We start from the raw sequence: 14,051 nt of genomic DNA on the forward strand, positions 1-14,051 counted from the left end.
GTAGTGTCATGTTTTGTTTGACACTTTCTTTCGTTTAAAATAAATATCATTCTGTTGGAACATCTCGATACTGGAGTTTGGTTTGGGGATCGGAGAGGGAACATGCTAATTTATCTTTGTATGTTGCACCCTGACCCCCTGGACAGGGGCGTAACAGACCAGTACAGTTATATTACTTTGTACTTTGCCACATTTATCTTCTTCTTAGCAAGTGTCATGCATTCTGCTTCTCCAGCGTTTTTAAGAGCTGTTGATGATGTCAAATGCAGCTTACGGCCACACCGCTCTCTAAGCGCCGGATCTCGTCCGATCTCGGCAGCCAAATAGAGCCGGGCCTGGTTAGTACTTGGTAGGAAGACCGCCTGGGAATACCAGGTGCTTTAAGCTTTTTTGCTTGGGTTTACGGGCAGCACAAGCTGGTGTTACTGCCTATTTATTCATAGAAATTGTTCTATATTTTCATCAAATTTTGTTCTTTCATTGCTGTTGTTTTGCTACTTTATTGGTTTCTCAACCATCGTGCTTCATTACTAGTAGACCATGTTAAATAAATTGTATATTTTGTAAATAGTATTAAATCTGTAGGGGTGAACTGCCATTTTCTTGGACTGTTTTCACATTAGGGAGTAAGGGTTAGCGACTGTCTTTTGGTTTGTTTATTTCTATCAGGCTAGCTAGCACTTTCTATGGGAAATGGCTTATTTTGTTTATTATGTTGGCCTTGGTTCGCCCTGAGTTGTAGTGTCATGTTTTGTTTGACACTTTCTTTCGTTTAAAATAAATATCATTCTGTTGGAACATCTCGATCCTGGATTTTGGTTTGGGGATCGGAGAGGGAACATGCTAATTTATCTTTGTATGTTGCACCCTGACCCCCTGGACAGGGGCGTAACAGACCAGTACAGTTATAGTACTTTGTACTTTGCCACATTTATCTTCTTCTTAGCATGTTTCATGCATTCTGCTTCTCCAACGTTTTTATGCAGCTTACGGCCACACCGCTCTCTAAGCGCCCGATCTCGTCCGATCTCGGCAGCCAAATAGAGCCGGGCCTTGTTAGTACTTGGTAGGAAGACTGCCTGGGAATACCAGGTGCTGTAAACTTTTTTGCTTGGGTTTACGGGCAGCACAAGCTGGTGTTACTGCCTATTTATTCATAGAAATTGTTCTATATTTTCATCAAATTTTGTTCTTTCATTGCTGTTTTGCTACTTTATTGGTTTGTCAACCATCGTGCTTCATTACTAGTAGACCATGTTACGGTCCTGGCCATATGTGTTGTTTTTGATTTGTTGTTCTTATAGGTGCCCTGCCTGATTGGCCGGATTGAGGGGCAGTACAGGAAGCTGATTGGTCCATCCTACACTTCCTGGAGTTTTAAAAGTACGGTTCCCAACAGCTAGCGAGGCTCTTTCTGGCAGCAGCACCTGTTTGCTGTTCTTGGTTTCCAAACCTTATTTAGCATTTTTGAATTGTTAGGTTTTGTGCCGTGGTTTTGTTTATAAATTGTATATTTTGTAAATAGTATTAAATCGGTAGGGGTGAACAGCCATTTTCTTTGGACTGTTTTCACATTAGGGAGTTAGGGTTAGCGACTGTCTTTTGGATTGTTTATTTCTATCAGGCTAGCTAGCACTTTCTGTGGGAAATGGCTTATTTTGTTTATTATGTTGGCCTTGGTTTGCCCTGAGTTGTAGTGTCATGTTTTGTTTGACACTTTCTTTCGTTGAAAATAAATATCATTCTGTTGGAACATCTCGATACTGGAGTTTGGTTTGGGGATCGGAGAGGGAACATGTTAATTTATCTTAGTATGTTGCACCCTGACCCCCTGGACAGGGGCGTAACAGACCAGTACAGTTATAGTACTTTGTACTTTGCCACATTTATCTTCTTCTTAGCAAGTGTCATGCATTCTGCTTCTCCAGCGTTTTTAAGAGCTGTTGATGATGTCAAATGCAGCTTACGGCCACACCGCTCTCTAAGCGCCCGATCTCGGCAGCCAAATAGAGCCGGGCCTGGTTAGTACTTGGTAGGAAGACCGCCTGGGAATACCAGGTGCTGTAAACTTTTTTACTTGGGTTTACGGGCAGCACAAACTGGTGTTACTGCCTATTTATTCATAGAAATTGTTGTATATTTTCATCAAATTTTGTTCTTTCATTGTTGTTTTGCTACTTTATTGGTTTGTCAACCATCGTGCTTCATTACTAGTAGACCATGTTACGGTCCTGGCCATATGTGTTGTTTTTATTTTGTCGTTCTTATAGGTGCCCTGCCTGATTGGCCGGATTGAGGGGCAGTACAGGAAGCTGATTGGTCCATCCTACACTTCCTGGAGTTTTAAAAGTACGGTTCCCAACAGCTAGCGAGGCTCTTTCTGGCATCAGCACCTGTTTGCTGTTCTTGGTTTCCAAACCTTATTTAGCATTTTTGAATTGTTAGGTTTTGTGCCGTGGTTTTGTTTATAAATTGTATATTTTGTAAATAGTATTAAATCTGTAGGGGTGAACAGCCATTTTCTTTTGATTGTTTTCTCTTTTTTTCACATTAGGGAGTTAGGGTTAGCGACTGTCTTTTGGTTTGTTTATTTCTATCAGGCTAGCTAGCACTTTCTGTGGGAAATGGCTTATTTTGTTTATTATGTTGGCCTTGGTTCGCCCTGAGTTGTAGTGTCATGTTTTGTTTGACACTTTCTTTCGTTTAAAATAAATATCATTCTGTTGGAACATCTCGATCCTGGATTTTGGTTTGGGGATCGGAGAGGGAACATGCTAATTTATCTTTGTATGTTGCACCCTGACCCCCTGGACAGGGGCGTAACAGACCAGTACAGTTATAGTACTTTGTACTTTGCCACATTTATCTTCGTCTTAGCAAGTTTCATGCATTCTGCTTCTCCAACGTTTTTAAGAGCTGTTGATGATGTCAAATGCAGCTTACGGCCACACCGCTCTCTAAGCGCCCGATCTCGTCCGATCTCGGCAGCCTAATAGATCCGGGCCTGGTTAGTACTTGGTAGGAAGACCGCGTGGGAATACCAGGTGCTGTAAGCTTTTTTGCTTGGGTTTACGGGCAGCACAAGCTGGTGTTACTGCCTATTTATTCATAGAAATTGTTCTATATTTTCATCAAATTTTGTTCTTTCATTACTGTTTTGCTACTTTATTGGTTTGTCAACCATCGTGCTTCATTACTAGTAGACCATGTTACGGTCCTGGCCATATGTGTTGTTTTTGATTTGTTGTTCTTATAGGTGCCCTGCCTGATTGGCCGGATTGAGGGGCAGTACAGGAAGCTGATTGGTCCATCCTACACTTCCTGGAGTTTTAAAAGTACGGTTCCCAACAGCTAGCGAGGCTCTTTCTGGCAGCAGCACCTGTTTGCTGTTCTTGGTTTCCAAACCTTATTTAGCATTTTTGAATTGTTAGGTTTTGTGCCGTGGTTTTGTTTATAAATTGTATATTTTGTAAATAGTATTAAATCTGTAGGGGTGAACAGCCATTTTCTTTGGACTGTTTTCACATTAGGGAGTTAGGGTTAGCGACTGTCTTTTGGATTGTTTATTTCTATCAGGCTAGCTAGCACTTTCTGTGGGAAATGGCTTATTTGTTTATTATGTTGGCCTTGGTTCGCCCTGAGTTGTAGTGTCATGTTTTGTTTGACACTTTCTTTCGTTTAAAATAAATATCATTCTGTTGGAACATCTCGATCCTGGATTTTGGTTTGGGGATCGGAGAGGGAACATGCTAATTTATCTTTGTATGTTGCACCCTGACCCCCTAGACAGGGGCGTAACAGACCAGTACAGTTATAGTACTTTGTACTTTGCCACATTTATCTTCTTCTTAGCAAGTTTCATGCATTCTGCTTCTCCAGCGTTTTTAAGAGCTGTTGATGATGTCAAATGCAGCTTACGGCCACACCGCTCTCTAAGCGCCCGATCTCGTCCGATCTCGGCAGCCAAATAGAGCCGGGCCTGGTTAGTACTTGGTAGGAAGACCGCGTGGGAATACCAGGTGCTGTAAGCTTTTTTGCTTGGGTTTACGGGCAGCACAAGCTGGTGTTACTGCCTATTTATTCATAGAAATTGTTCTATATTTTCATCAAATTTTGTTCTTTCATTACTGTTTTGCTACTTTATTGGTTTGTCAACCATCGTGCTTCATTACTAGTAGACCATGTTACGGTCCTGGCCATATGTGTTGTTTTTATTTTGTTGTTCTTATAGGTGCCCTGCCTGATTGGCCGGATTGGGGGGCAGTACAGGAAGCTGATTGGTCCATCCTACACTTCCTGGAGTTTTAAAAGTACGGTTCCCAACAGCTAGCGAGGCTCTTTCTGGCAGCAGCACCTGTTTACTGTTCTTGGTTTCCAAACTTTATTTAGCATTTTTGAATTGTTAGGTTTTATGCCGTGGTTTTGTTTATAAATTGTATATTTTGTAAATAGTTTTAAATCTGTAGGGGTGAACAGCCATTTTCTTTTGATTGTTTTCTCTTGTTTTCACATTAGGGAGTTAGGGTTAGCGACTGTCTTTTGGTTTGTTTATTTCTATCAGGCTAGCTAGCACTTTCTGTGGGAAATGGCTTATTTTGTTTATTATGTTGGCCTTGGTTCGCCCTGAGTTGTAGTGTCATGTTTTGTTTGACACTTTCTTTCGTTTAAAATAAATATCATTCTGTTGGAACATCTCGATACTGGAGTTTGGTTTGGGGATCGGAGAGGGAACATGCTAATTTATCTTTGTATGTTGCACCCTGACCCCCTGGACAGGGGCGTAACAGACCAGTACAGTTATATTACTTTGTACTTTGCCACATTTATCTTCTTCTTAGCAAGTGTCATGCATTCTGCTTCTCCAGCGTTTTTAAGAGCTGTTGATGATGTCAAATGCAGCTTACGGCCACACCGCTCTCTAAGCGCCGGATCTCGTCCGATCTCGGCAGCCAAATAGAGCCGGGCCTGGTTAGTACTTGGTAGGAAGACCGCCTGGGAATACCAGGTGCTTTAAGCTTTTTTGCTTGGGTTTACGGGCAGCACAAGCTGGTGTTACTGCCTATTTATTCATAGAAATTGTTCTATATTTTCATCAAATTTTGTTCTTTCATTGCTGTTGTTTTGCTACTTTATTGGTTTCTCAACCATCGTGCTTCATTACTAGTAGACCATGTTAAATAAATTGTATATTTTGTAAATAGTATTAAATCTGTAGGGGTGAACTGCCATTTTCTTGGACTGTTTTCACATTAGGGAGTAAGGGTTAGCGACTGTCTTTTGGTTTGTTTATTTCTATCAGGCTAGCTAGCACTTTCTATGGGAAATGGCTTATTTTGTTTATTATGTTGGCCTTGGTTCGCCCTGAGTTGTAGTGTCATGTTTTGTTTGACACTTTCTTTCGTTTAAAATAAATATCATTCTGTTGGAACATCTCGATCCTGGATTTTGGTTTGGGGATCGGAGAGGGAACATGCTAATTTATCTTTGTATGTTGCACCCTGACCCCCTGGACAGGGGCGTAACAGACCAGTACAGTTATAGTACTTTGTACTTTGCCACATTTATCTTCTTCTTAGCATGTTTCATGCATTCTGCTTCTCCAACGTTTTTATGCAGCTTACGGCCACACCGCTCTCTAAGCGCCCGATCTCGTCCGATCTCGGCAGCCAAATAGAGCCGGGCCTGGTTAGTACTTGGTAGGAAGACCGCCTGGGAATACCAGGTGCTTTAAGCTTTTTTGCTTGGGTTTACGGGCAGCACAAGCTGGTGTTACTGCCTATTTATTCATAGAAATTGTTCTATATTTTCATCAAATTTTGTTCTTTCATTGCTGTTTTGCTACTTTATTGGTTTTTCAACCATCGTGCTTCATTACTAGTAGACCATGTTACGGTCCTGGCCATATGTGTTGTTTTTATTTTGTTGTTCTTATAGGTGCCCTGCCTGATTGGCCGGATTGGGGGGCAGTACAGGAAGCTGATTGGTCCATCCTACACTTCCTGGAGTTTTAAAAGTACGGTTCCCAACAGCTAGCGAGGCTCTTTCTGGCAGCAGCACCTGTTTGCTGTTCTTGGTTTCCAAACTTTATTTAGCATTTTTGAATTGTTAGGTTTTATGCCGTGGTTTTGTTTATAAATTGTATATTTTGTATATAGTATTAAATCTGTAGGGGTGAACAGACATTTTCTTTGGACTGTTTTCACATTAGGGAGTTAGGGTTAGCGACTGTGTTTTGGTTTGTTTATTTCTATTAGGCTAGCTAGCACTTTCTGTGGGAAATGGCTTATTTTGTTTATTATGTTGGCCTTGGTTCGCCCTGAGTTGTAGTGTCATGTTTTGTTTGACACTTTCTTTCGTTTAAAATAAATATCATTCTGTTGGAACATCTCGATCCTGGATTTTGGTTTGGGGATCGGAGAGGGAACATGCTAATTTATTTTTGTATGTTGCACCCTGACCCCCTGGACAGGGGCGTAACAGACCAGTACAGTTATAGTACTTTGTACTTTGCCACATTTATCTTCGTCTTAGCAAGTTTCATGCATTCTGCTTCTCCAACGTTTTTAAGAGCTGTTGATGATGTCAAATGCAGCTTACGGCCACACCGCTCTCTAAGCGCCCGATCTCGTCCGATCTCGGCAGCCAAATAGAGCCGGGCCTGGTTAGTACTTGGTAGGAAGACCGCGTGGGAATACCAGGTGCTGTAAGCTTTTTTGCTTGGGTTTACGGGCAGCACAAGCTGGTGTTACTGCCTATTTATTCATAGAAATTGTTCTATATTTTCATCAAATTTTGTTCTTTCATTACTGTTTTGCTACTTTATTGGTTTGTCAACCATCGTGCTTCATTACTAGTAGACCATGTTACGGTCCTGGCCATATGTGTTGTTTTTGATATGTTGTTCTTATAGGTGCCCTGCCTGATTGGCCGGATTGAGGGGCAGTACAGGAAGCTGATTGGTCCATCCTACACTTCCTGGAGTTTTAAAAGTACGGTTCCCAACAGCTAGCGAGGCTCTTTCTGGCAGCAGCACCTGTTTGCTGTTCTTGGTTTCCAAACCTTATTTAGCATTTTTGAATTGTTAGGTTTTGTGCCGTGGTTTTGTTTATAAATTGTATATTTTGTAATTCGTATTAAATCTGTAGGGGTGAACAGCCATTTTCTTTGGACTGTTTTCACATTAGGGAGTTAGGGTTAGCGACTGTCTTTTGGTTTGTTTATTTCTATCAGGCTAGCTAGCACTTTCTGTGGGAAATGGCTTATTTTGTTTATTATGTTGGCCTTGGTTCGCCCTGAGTTGTAGTGTCATGTTTTGTTTGACACTTTCTTTCGTTTAAAATAAATATCATTCTGTTGGAACATCTCGATCCTGGATTTTGGTTTGGGGATCGGAGAGGGAACATGCTAATTTATCTTTGTATGTTGCACCCTCACCCCCTGGACAGGGGCGTAACAGACCATTACAGTTATAGTACTTTGTACTTTGCCACATTTGTCTTCTTCTTAGTAAGTGTCATGCATTCTGCTTCTCCAGTGTTTTTAAGAGCTGTTGATGATGTCAAATGCAGCTTACGGCCACACCGCTCTCTAAGCGCCCAATCTCGTCCGATCTCGGCAGCCAAATAGAGCCGGGCCTGGTTAGTACTTGGTAGGAAGACCGCCTGGGAATACCAGGTGTTGTAAGCTTTTTTGCTTGGGTTTACGGGCAGCACAAGCTGGTGTTACTGCCTATTTATTCATAGAAATTGTTCTATATTTTCATCAAATTTTGTTCTTTCATTGCTGTTTTGCTACTTTATTGGTTTTTCAACCATCGTTCTTCATTACTAGTAGACCATGTTAGGGTCCTGGCCATATGTGTTGTTTTTGATTTGTTGTTCTTATAGGTGCCCTGCCTGATTGGCCGGATTGGGGGGCAGTACAGGAAGCTGATTGGTCCATCCTACACTTCCTGGAGTTTTAAAAGTACGGTTCCCAACAGCTAGCGAGGCTCTTTCTGGCAGCAGCACCTGTTTGCTGTTCTTGGTTTCCAAACCTTATTTAGCATTTTTGAATTGTTAGGTTTTGTGCCGTGGTTTTGTTTATAAATTGTATATTTTGTAATTCGTATTAAATCTGTAGGGGTGAACAGCCTTTTTCTTTTGATTGTTTTCTCTTGTTTTCACATTAGGGAGTTAGGGTTAGCGACTGTCTTTTGGATTGTTTATTTCTATCAGGCTAGCTAGCACTTTCTGTGGGAAATGGCTTATTTTGTTTATTATGTTGGCCTTGGTTCGCCCTGAGTTGTAGTGTCATGTTTTGTTTGACACTTTCTTTCGTTTAAAATAAATATCATTCTGTTGGAACATCTCGATACTGGAGTTTGGTTTGGGGATCGGAGAGGGAACATGCTAATTTATCTTTGTATGTTGCACCCTGACCCCCTGGACAGGGGCGTAACAGACCAGTACAGTTATAGTACTTTGTACTTTGCCACATTTATCTTCTTCTTAGCAAGTGTCATGCATTCTGCTTCTCCAGCGTTTTTAAGAGCTGTTGATGATGTCAAATGCAGCTTACGGCCACACCGCTCTCTAAGCGCCCGATCTCGTCCGATCTCGGCAGCCAAATAGAGCCGGGCCTGGTTAGTACTTGGTAGGAAGACCGCCTGGGAATACCAGGTGCTGTAAGCTTTTTTGCTTGGGTTTACGGGCAGCACAAGCTGGTGTTACTGCCTATTTATTCATAGAAATTGTTCTATATTTTCATCAAATTTTGTTCTTTCATTACTGTTTTGCTACTTTATTGGTTTGTCAACCATCGTGCTTCATTACTAGTAGACCATGTTACGGTCCTGGCCATATGTGTTGTTTTTGATTTGTTGTTCTTATAGGTGCCCTGCCTGATTGGCCGGATTGAGGGGCAGTACAGGAAGCTGATTGGTCCATCCTACACTTCCTGGAGTTTTAAAAGTACGGTTCCCAACAGCTAGCGAGGCTCTTTCTGGCAGCAGCACCTGTTTGCTGTTCTTGGTTTCCAAACCTTATTTAGCATTTTTGAATTGTTAGGTTTTGTGCCGTGGTTTTGTTTATAAATTGTATATTTTGTAAATAGTATTAAATCTGTAGGGGTGAACAGCCATTTTCTTTGGACTGTTTTCACATTAGGGAGTTAGGGTTAGCGACTGTCTTTTGGTTTGTTTATTTCTATCAGGCTAGCTAGCACTTTCTGTGGGAAATGGCTTATTTTGTTTATTATGTTGGCCTTGGTTCGCCCTGAGTTGTAGTGTCATGTTTTGTTTGACACTTTCTTTCGTTTAAAATAAATATCATTCTGTTGGAACATCTCGATCCTGGATTTTGGTTTGGGGATCGGAGAGGGAACATGCTAATTTATCTTTGTATGTTGCACCCTGACCCCCTGGACAGGGGCGTAACAGACCAGTACAGTTATAGTACTTTGTACTTTGCCACATTTGTCTTCTTCTTAGCAAGTGTCATGCATTCTGCTTCTCCAGTGTTTTTAAGAGCTGTTGATGATGTCAAATGCAGCTTACGGCCACACCGCTCTCTAAGCGCCCGATCTCGTCCGATCTCGGCAGCCAAATAGAGCCGGGCCTGGTTAGTACTTGGTAGGAAGACCGCCTGGGAATACCAGGTGTTGTAAGCTTTTTTGCTTGGGTTTACGGGCAGCACAAGCTGGTGTTACTGCCTATTTATTCATAGAAATTGTTCTATATTTTCATCAAATTTTGTTCTTTCATTGCTGTTTTGCTACTTTATTGGTTTTTCAACCATCGTGCTTCATTACTAGTAGACCATGTTACGGTCCTGGCCATATGTGTTGTTTTTATTTTCTCGTTCTTATAGGTGCCCTGCCTGATTGGCCGGATTGAGGGGCAGTACAGGAAGCTGATTGGTCCATCCTACACTTCCTGGAGTTTTAAAAGTACGGTTCCCAACAGCTAGCGAGGCTCTTTCTGGCAGCAGCACCTGTTTGCTGTTCTTGGTTTCCAAACCTTATTTAGCATTTTTGAATTGTTAGGTTTTGTGCCGTGGTTTTGTTTATAAATTGTATATTTTGTAAATAGTATTAAATCTGTAGGGGTGAACAGCCATTTTCTTTTGATTGTTTTCTCTTGTTTTCACATTAGTGAGTTAGGGTTAGCGACTGTCTTTTGGTTTGTTTATTTCTATCAGGCTAGCTAGCACTTTCTGTGGGAAATGGCTTATTTTGTTTATTATGTTGGCCTTGGTTCGCCCTGAGTTGTAGTGTCATGTTTTGTTTGACACTTTCTTTCGTTTAAAATAAATATCATTCTGTTGGAACATCTCGATCCTGGATTTTGGTTTGGGGATCGGAGAGGGAAAATGCTAATTTATCTTTGTATGTTGCACCCTGACCCCCTGGACAGGGGCGTAACAGACCAGTACAGTTATAGTACTTTGTACTTTGCCACATTTATCTTCTTCTTAGCAAGTTTCATGCATTCTGCTTCTCCAACGTTTTTAAGAGCTGTTGATGATGTCAAATGCAGCTTACGGCCACACCGCTCTCTAAGCGCCCGATCTCGTCCGATCTCGGCAGCCAAATAGAGCCGGGCCTGGTTAGTACTTGGTAGGAAGACCGCGTGGGAATACCAGGTGCTGTAAGCTTTTTTGCTTGGGTTTACGGGCAGCACAAGCTGGTGTTACTGCCTATTTATTCATAGAAATTGTTCTATATTTTCATCAAATTTTGTTCTTTCATTACTGTTTTGCTACTTTATTGGTTTGTCAACCATCGTGCTTCATTACTAGTAGACCATGTTACGGTCCTGGCCATATGTGTTGTTTTTGATTTGTTGTTCTTATAGGTGCCCTGCCTGATTGGCCGGATTGAGGGGCAGTACAGGAAGCTGATTGGTCCATCCTACACTTCCTGGAGTTTTAAAAGTACGGTTCCCAACAGCTAGCGAGGCTCTTTCTGGCAGCAGCACCTGTTTGCTGTTCTTGGTTTCCAAACCTTATTTAGCATTTTTGAATTGTTAGGTTTTGTGCCGTGGTTTTGTTTATAAATTGTATATTTTGTAAATAGTATTAAATCTGTAGGGGTGAACAGCCATTTTCTTTGGACTGTTTTCACATTAGGGAGTTAGGGTTAGCGACTGTCTTTTGGTTTGTTTATTTCTATCAGGCTAGCTAGCACTTTCTGTGGGAAATGGCTTATTTTGTTTATTATGTTGGCCTTGGTTCGCCCTGAGTTGTAGTGTCATGTTTTGTTTGACACTTTCTTTCGTTTAAAATAAATATCATTCTGTTGGAACATCTCGATCCTGGATTTTGGTTTGGGGATCGGAGATGGAACATGCTAATTTATCTTTGTATGTTGCACCCTGACCCCCTGGACAGGGGCATAATAGACCAGTACAGTTATATTACTTTGTACTTTGCCACATTTATCTTCTTCTTAGCAAGTGTCATGCATTCTGCTTCTCCAGCGTTTTTAAGAGCTGTTGATGATGTCAAATGCAGCTTACGGCCACACCGCTCTCTAAGCGCCCGATCTCGTCCGATCTCGGCAGCCAAATAGAGCCGGGCCTGGTTAGTACTTGGTAGGAAGACCGCCCGGGAATACCAGGTGCTGTAAGCTTTTTTGCTTGGGTTTACGGGCAGCACAAGCTGGTGTTACTGCCTATTTATTCATAGAAATTGTTCTATATTTTCATCAAATTTTGTTCTTTCATTGCTGTTTTGCTACTTTATTGGTTTTTCAACCATCGTGCTTCATTACTAGTAGACCATGTTACGGTCCTGGCCATATGTGTTGTTTTTATTTTCTCTTTCTTATAGGTGCCCTTCCTGATTGGCCGGATTGAGGGGCAGTACAGGAAGCTGATTGGTCCATCCTACACTTCCTGGAGTTTTAAAAGTACGGTTCCCAACAGCTAGCGAGGCTCTTTCTGGTAGCAGCACCTGTTTGCTGTTCTTGGTTTCCAAACCTTATTTAGCATTTTTGAATTGTTAGGTTTTGTGCCGTGGTTTTTTTATAAATTGTATATTTTGTAATTCGTATTAAATCTGTAGGGGTGAACAGCCATTTTCTTTTGATTGTTTTCTCTTGTTTTCACATTAGGGAGTTAGGGTTAGCGACTGTCTTTTGGTTTTTTTAATTCTATCAGGCTAGCTAGCACTTTCTGTGGGAAATGGCTTATTTTGTTTATTATGTTGGCCTTGGTTCGCCCTGAGTTGTAGTGTCATGTTTTGTTTGACACTTTCTTTCGTTTAAAATAAATATCATTCTGTTGGAACATCTCGATCCTGGATTTTGGTTTGGGGATCGGAGAGGGAACATGCTAATTTATCTTTGTATGTTGCACCCTGACCCCCTGGACAGGGGCGTAACAGACCAGTACAGTTATAGTACTTTGTACTTTGCCACATTTATCTTCTTCTTAGCAAGTGTCATGCATTCTGCTTCTCCAGCGTTTTTAAGAGCTGTTGATGATGTCAAATGCAGCTTACGGCCACACCGCTCTCTAAGCGCCCGATCTCGTCCGATCTCGGCAGCCAAATAGAGCCGGGCCTGGTTAGTACTTGCTAGGAAGACCGCCTGGGAATACCAGGTGCTGTAAGCTTTTTTGCTTGGGTTTACGGGCAGCACAAGCTGGTGTTACTGCCTATTTATTCATAGAAATTGTTCTATATTTTCATCAAATTTTGTTCTTTCATTACTGTTTTGCTACTTTATTGGTTTGTCAACCATCGTGCTTCATTACTAGTAGACCATGTTACGGTCCTGGCCATATGTGTTGTTTTTGATATGTTGTTCTTATAGGTGCCCTGCCTGATTGGCCGGATTGAGGGGCAGTACAGGAAGCTGATTGGTCCATCCTACACTTCCTGGAGTTTTAAAAGTACGGTTCCCAACAGCTAGCGAGGCTCTTTCTGGCAGCAGCACCTGTTTGCTGTTCTTGGTTTCCAAACCTTATTTAGCATTTTTGAATTGTTAGGTTTTGTGCCGTGGTTTTGTTTATAAATTGTATATTTTGTAAATAGTATTAAATCTGTAGGGGTGAACAGCCATTTTCTTTGGACTGTTTTCACATTAGGGAGTTAGGGTTAGCGACTGTCTTTTGGTTTGTTTATTTCTATCAGGCTAGCTAGCACTTTCTGTGGGAAATGGCTTATTTTGTTTATTATGTTGGCCTTGGTTCGCCCTGAGTTGTAGTGTCATGTTTTGTTTGACACTTTCTTTCGTTTAAAATAAATATCATTCTGTTGGAACATCTCGATCCTGGATTTTGGTTTGGGGATCGGAGAGGGAACATGCTAATTTATCTTTGTATGTTGCACCCTGACCCCCTGGACAGGGGCGTAACAGACCAGTACAGTTATAGTACTTTGTACTTTGCCACATTTGTCTTCTTCTTAGCAAGTGTCATGCATTCTGCTTCTCCAGTGTTTTTAAGAGCTGTTGATGATGTCAAATGCAGCTTACGGCCACACCGCTCTCTAAGCGCCCAATCTCGTCCGATCTCGGCAGCCAAATAGAGCCGGGCCTGGTTAGTACTTGGTAGGAAGACTGCCTGGGAATACCAGGTGTTGTAAGCTTTTTTGCTTGGGTTTACGGGCAGCACAAGCTGGTGTTACTGCCTATTTATTCATAGAAATTGTTCTATATTTTCATCAAATTTTGTTCTTTCATTGCTGTTTTGCTACTTTATTGGTTTTTCAACCATCGTGCTTCATTACTAGTAGACCATGTTACGGTCCTGGCCATATGTGTTGTTTTTATTTTCTCGTTCTTATAGGTGCCCTGCCTGATTGGCCGGATTGAGGGGCAGTACAGGAAGCTGATTGGTCCATCCTACACTTCCTGGAGTTTTAAAAGTACGGTTCCCAACAGCTAGCGAGGCTCTTTCTGGCAGCAGCACCTGTTTGCTGTCCTTGGTTTCCAAACCTTATTTAGCATTTTTGAATTGTTAGGTTTTGTGCCGTGGTTTTGTTTATAAATTGTATATTTTGTAAATAGTATTAAATCTGTAGGGGTGAACAGCCATTTTCTTTTGATTGTTTTCTCTTGTTTTCACA

General features: G+C 41.5%; 15 pseudogenes; all 15 read left to right on the forward strand.

The window, feature by feature from the left end:
• Positions 1 to 268: 268 nt before the first annotated feature.
• Positions 269 to 387, forward strand: LOC137109915 (5S ribosomal RNA; annotated as a pseudogene).
• A 598-nt stretch (positions 388 to 985) lies between these two features.
• LOC137109940 (5S ribosomal RNA) lies at positions 986 to 1,104 on the forward strand (annotated as a pseudogene).
• An 857-nt stretch (positions 1,105 to 1,961) lies between these two features.
• On the forward strand, positions 1,962 to 2,070 carry LOC137109991 (5S ribosomal RNA; annotated as a pseudogene).
• An 867-nt stretch (positions 2,071 to 2,937) lies between these two features.
• On the forward strand, positions 2,938 to 3,056 carry LOC137109898 (5S ribosomal RNA; annotated as a pseudogene).
• An 856-nt stretch (positions 3,057 to 3,912) lies between these two features.
• On the forward strand, positions 3,913 to 4,031 carry LOC137109677 (5S ribosomal RNA; annotated as a pseudogene).
• Positions 4,032 to 4,898: 867 nt separating this feature from the next.
• On the forward strand, positions 4,899 to 5,017 carry LOC137109917 (5S ribosomal RNA; annotated as a pseudogene).
• Positions 5,018 to 5,615: 598 nt separating this feature from the next.
• LOC137109803 (5S ribosomal RNA) lies at positions 5,616 to 5,734 on the forward strand (annotated as a pseudogene).
• An 857-nt stretch (positions 5,735 to 6,591) lies between these two features.
• On the forward strand, positions 6,592 to 6,710 carry LOC137109678 (5S ribosomal RNA; annotated as a pseudogene).
• Positions 6,711 to 7,567: 857 nt separating this feature from the next.
• On the forward strand, positions 7,568 to 7,686 carry LOC137109857 (5S ribosomal RNA; annotated as a pseudogene).
• Positions 7,687 to 8,553: 867 nt separating this feature from the next.
• Positions 8,554 to 8,672, forward strand: LOC137109596 (5S ribosomal RNA; annotated as a pseudogene).
• Positions 8,673 to 9,529: 857 nt separating this feature from the next.
• LOC137109716 (5S ribosomal RNA) lies at positions 9,530 to 9,648 on the forward strand (annotated as a pseudogene).
• An 867-nt stretch (positions 9,649 to 10,515) lies between these two features.
• On the forward strand, positions 10,516 to 10,634 carry LOC137109679 (5S ribosomal RNA; annotated as a pseudogene).
• Positions 10,635 to 11,491: 857 nt separating this feature from the next.
• LOC137109706 (5S ribosomal RNA) lies at positions 11,492 to 11,610 on the forward strand (annotated as a pseudogene).
• An 866-nt stretch (positions 11,611 to 12,476) lies between these two features.
• On the forward strand, positions 12,477 to 12,595 carry LOC137109725 (5S ribosomal RNA; annotated as a pseudogene).
• An 857-nt stretch (positions 12,596 to 13,452) lies between these two features.
• LOC137109895 (5S ribosomal RNA) lies at positions 13,453 to 13,571 on the forward strand (annotated as a pseudogene).
• Positions 13,572 to 14,051: the final 480 nt, after the last annotated feature.

Source organism: Channa argus, unplaced genomic scaffold (assembly GCF_033026475.1).
Source record: "Channa argus isolate prfri unplaced genomic scaffold, Channa argus male v1.0 Contig004, whole genome shotgun sequence".
Lineage (NCBI taxonomy): Eukaryota > Metazoa > Chordata > Actinopteri > Anabantiformes > Channidae > Channa > Channa argus.